The sequence below is a fragment of the Montipora foliosa genome, chromosome 3 (assembly GCF_036669935.1).
Source record: "Montipora foliosa isolate CH-2021 chromosome 3, ASM3666993v2, whole genome shotgun sequence".
In the NCBI taxonomy this organism is placed as follows: domain Eukaryota; kingdom Metazoa; phylum Cnidaria; class Anthozoa; order Scleractinia; family Acroporidae; genus Montipora; species Montipora foliosa.
The window spans coordinates 46,773,673-46,778,672 of NC_090871.1; the positions used below are offsets into that span (position 1 = coordinate 46,773,673).

The following is a 5,000-nucleotide window of genomic DNA, read 5'->3' on the forward strand; positions in this document are numbered from 1 at the left end:
CGTGGTGTTTGGATCGAGTCGACCCCTTTGCTGATTTGTGTAAAGTTCTGTACCGAAACCTTTGTCCAGGACCACTGAATAAGTTTTGAATTGAAAGAAATAAAGAAATCACTGTGATAAGATACTAACCTTGAATATTGCAAATATGAACGCGACAATCTTCTGCCTGTGCGAGACAACTTCCTTATCCTCGTGACCGCAAGAATTACCCGGAAGCGCCTTGCGAGCTCACATTGAAAAATTAACCGGGACCACCGTGCGCGCCAAGTTTTCGATTCGCCCACGCACGTTGCCTGAGTACGTGGGTGCTTGCCATTAGAGACCTTTAGATTCTAGGACGAGGACGAGAACGAGTACGACTTTTTATTGCCCGTTTTTAGCGAAAATACTTGGAAAATTTATAAACCGTACGATTCATCTTACTCTTTGTCAGCAGTATAGGTTGCTCAGTCATTCTTACTGCTGGCCTAACTGAGCATTTTTGCTGATCGAAAAATGCCAAAACTGCTAACGTGTTGTTGACTTGTTTTGACACGACGACATTTTTGCAAAAGACGACGGTATCACGTTTTTACTGCCAAAATGACGCTGGTTTGCGCGCGCTCTCTGTTGTTCTATAAGAAAATCTCGTACTCGTAGTCGTTCTCGTTCTAGAATCTAAAGCTCTCTATTATGCCGAACCACCAGGTCGGAGACCAGTGGAACTAACCAAGGAAAAATGGAACGACATTTTTCGTCAAAAAGTCAATTTCCAACCGGACCGAAGCGTTCCATTTACGTTTCGACCGAAATTTCGATGACATTACAATGAAATGCCCTTGGAAACGAGAATATTTGTAAATGGAACAGCACGTTTCGGTGGGACCGGACCGACCGGTCAAAGGGTCCCAAATATTCCGGTTCGGACCTCACCGAAACGAACCTTTCCATTTGACTTCAGCCCGAAATTTCCGGAAATTTTGGTTTAGTGGAAAGCACCTTGTGTTTGTCTCTGTAACATAGTCTATACCTTTAATTTGGCTGGAAATTTCTACCTTTCATGTGTTCTAGGCCCTGTCTGGGGTTATAGAGGCAAGGATACACAGTCAAGTGAAGGAAAGTTGGGCTCTAGGGATCTCCACGCTGCTAAGTCACCTTATTAATCTGCTGCATTGTCAGCGTGGTGGCCTTGATGGTGTAGTGGCTTAACATGCCCGACCAGTATTCAGTAAGAACGTGGGTTCGAGTCCCGCTCAGGGCAAAAACCAATTTTTCGGATGGGTGTGTCGAAAGGTAAAATGCACGGTATGTGTTTGTATCTGTAACCAAGCCTTGAAAATATGATAGTAAAAACAGCAACAGGAACGTTAACTAGAAGTCAACATTTCGTCGTCATCTTTTTTATCCGCGTGGTTCTTTCCGCGGTACCTTGAAATAACGGGTATTTCTGCCATGTACCGGAAAGCATTGTATTTTTGGTCACTTGGGACAAGTCTTTATTTGGAGTTGTTTCGTTTTCTGTCTTTTGTTTCTTTTGTTTTACGTAACCTGTGCTCTGGTACCTACAGAAGGAACCGAAATACCATAAAATAGGAACAAAACTAGGTTATTATATCGGATCGCTGATTTTTGTTATTATTATCTGTGAATAAGTGTTGCAAATATGATCGAAGATTGCTTGAAAATGTTGATATTGAGACTATGCTTTTGCTTTTTGAGGTTGCGTCTAGCAATTTGTGGACCAAGTCTGTCACCTCTGCTTCTGATTTGTCACGGTCTGACAATTTCGATTTGTGCCTGAAAAATCGATTTCTGACCCAGGCAATATGATTTTCTATCAGATACTATAATCTTTGATTTTTAAAGTTCAAGTAATCGATGTAAATTTTGGAAAATTACTCACCTTCCATGGTACAGTACCACACTTCGATATCGATATTTCTGCCTCGTTACTCAAGTTACCCAAAACATCTCGAGAAACCCGGTGAACAATACCAATACCGCCTACAATATCTACGAATATACATATTTTCGCTTTTTACGCGGGGGCTTTTAGGTTGCTTTCTCGGATTTTGGCCCATATTTTTAATGCACTTACGTTTTCTTCTTCGAATGAAGTAAAACATTCAACTCTTATCAAAGCATAATAAACTTTCAAAATTTGGCTTTCAAAATCATACAATGTAAAGAAGCATAGGACTTCAATTGTATATCTTTCCCATTGTGGAACAAAAAAGCACATCCTTTAGGGAGGCTTGATAAATTGATAAAGGCTTGGCCGCTTATAATCGGTGCCTATTTTTTTTCCTCTCTGATAGGGTTTTCATGATCAGTTTTGTTTGAAGACGAGTAGATTTCATGGTTGGATGAGCTTCACGTACAATTCGTGGCCGCCATTATGACGTGGACTTCGATGCGATACCGCTGGTAATGGGGCTTTTGGACTATCAGAGCATTCTGCTTCGCCTGCTTTACTAAAACCAGGGTTTTCGGTAGCATTTGCAGGGGTTTCGTTTCAGGCCGGACGCCGAACGCAACGTCCAGTTGTTTGATATGTAACGTCCGGTAGTTCACACACGAAATAATTATTTTTTCAAGTGAGAAAATCGTTATTTCCATTTATTAACCAAAGAAAGACTTGACCCTTATTTTGCTATCTTACTTATGTAATGCATACAGTCGAGAAAAGAAAGGAGATAATTCCTGTCATACACATGTATAATAAAATTATTTTTCATTATTCCCCGTCCCTTCCCCCCTCCCGTGCTAGCGAAAAAAAATGACCAGAAAAGTTCGCTGACAACTGACCCTGACTTTGATCAGAAAGCATCTGTCCGAATCAGTCTTTCTCACGTTTCATGTGTACATCATCTCACCGAAATGAAAAGAATAAGCAATTTTTTGCGCCATCGGTGAAGAAAAGACAAGTTGGCGGTAAGTGTGTTATGTATCTAAGAATAATGATTAATAATAATGATGTGCAGCACTTTTGTCGCAGCTTTGCAAGGTCACTCGGTGCCAGACTACCATCCTGTTTTTAATAGTCTCAGCGATAGTAATAGTATATTTTTTGTTAAAGAAACCCAATTTATAGCTGTGATGCAAGATGTGGAGAGGGTAGATGTGTGCAAAGCATAAAGTGGTTTATTCGCAGAATGTTTTTTTTTTACTTGCCCCAGGCGCAGCAGGTGATTTGTATTCATTTTTTAACGTTTACGCTTTCAATTATAAATATACATCAGTGAAATTGCTTTCGAAAATAAAGGACATTCATCTTTCCGATTGGAGTCCGTTTTGGAATCGACTGTAAAACGAACAACTGGAAACTGATGATTATAATTGCCAAATCAGTCAAATACTTCATTTTCTGTGAGCTCTTTTTTCAAGGCCTTAAAAGACTTTCCCGGTTAACCAATGCCGGTCCAGAGAACTCAGGAAATTGCATTTTAGAGAGTCAAATTTTACAAATTTCCCGGGGAGGGGGGGGGGGGGGGCATGCCCCAGGATACCCCTAGGAGTTCGTGCCTATTACCATTATTATATTTATTATTTATTTCGGTTGTTTTTCTATTTATTCACATGTACATACTTTTGTCTTAAATAGTAGATAGGCAGGTCCACATCAGGACTTCAGTCTTGCGCATTCTGTAACCTGCGTTATCAAATAAACTATGTATGTATGTATGTATGTATGCCTCCGGCACTCAACGTTCACACCAGCGGCGCGAGCGGTGCAAGTCCACCGGGTGAACCACTGCATCCGGTACTTCCAAATACTACCGAAAACCCTGCATAATGGAATACACTAAGTATAAGGATATTCCAGGCGTGGCCGTCTTCTTAGATTTTGAGAAAGCGTTCGCCTTCGGTGGAATGGAACTACATTCAAAAATGCCTAGAAGCAACTAATTTTGGCCCTCATCTCCGCCAGAGGGTTTATGTTTTTTTTATCATAATATTTCCAGTTGTGTTGTGAGCAATGGTCACGCGTCGGAATCCTTCTTACTTGAAAGAGGTGTTCGACAAGGGTGCCCACTATCGGGCGTTGTTTGTTATAGCCAAACCACCCAAGATAAAATACACTACGCTCATCAAAACAAGGCAAGAGGGAGGCTTAGAGATGAAGGACTTTTCTTTATTTCACAAGGCTTTAAAGTTAAATTGGGTTAAGCGACTTTGCTCAAACTCAGACGCCCCGTAATAGTACATCCCGAAGTCCCTTCTAGCGAATGTTGGGGGCCCAGAGCTTTTCAAATGTAACCATGACATTGGTCAGCTTAGTTTAAGTAAATGCCTTCCAGCTTTTTATCAGGAAATAATCACATTTTGGCAAGACGTAATAGCTTCCAACCCAAAAATCAAGAATGATGTTCTTGAACAGATAGTCTGGAATAATAAGTTATTAAGTCTGATAAAAAATTTATGTACTTGTAGCATTGGCGTTACGCAGGAATTCTCAAAATTAACGATATCTTTGATACGCAGCAAAAATGTTTTTTGTCCTTCGACTCTTTTCGTAATAAATTTAATGTATTAACGATGAAACAACAACAATGATATTGAATGTAAGGAGAAATGTAGACTCGGAAAAATATCCGAGTCCCAGATGGGATTTGAACCCACGACCCTCCGTGATCTAGTCGGATGCTCTAACCACTGAGCTACTGGAGATTTAATGTAAATTTAATGTAAATTTAATGTAAGATGTAATTTCTTACAGTACTTTAGCCTTGTTAACGCCATCCCTCAATGTTGGAAAAAACTCCTTAATTGCTCCCTCGGACAAAGCTCAATACCGCAAACATTTGTTTATTAAAATAGAAGAAATGACTTGTAAAAAAAATTATAGTACGCTGTTGTCTCTTCGATCAAAGCTTCCGCCGACTTGTGAGAAAAGATTCTTAAATTTTGGCTACCAGAAGGATGATTTGAGAAAATTATATCTATTGCCTTTTAAAGTAACAAAAAAAGTAAAGCTGTCAATGTTCCAGTACAAAATTATGCATAATATCCTGTGTACT

The 5,000-nt window shown here is 39.9% G+C and overlaps 1 protein-coding gene across 1 annotated transcript in view; it reads right to left on the minus strand.

Moving 5' to 3' along the window:
• The window catches only part of LOC137997518 (eukaryotic translation initiation factor 4 gamma 1-like), a 64,816-nt gene extending 64,597 nt beyond the window's left edge, over positions 1-219 (minus strand). The window contains exon 1 of the mRNA XM_068843565.1: positions 130-219. The gene's annotated coding sequence lies outside the window, so the exon portion shown is untranslated. The remainder of the gene's footprint in view (positions 1-129) is intronic.
• Between the last annotated feature and the right edge of the window lie 4,781 nt (positions 220-5,000).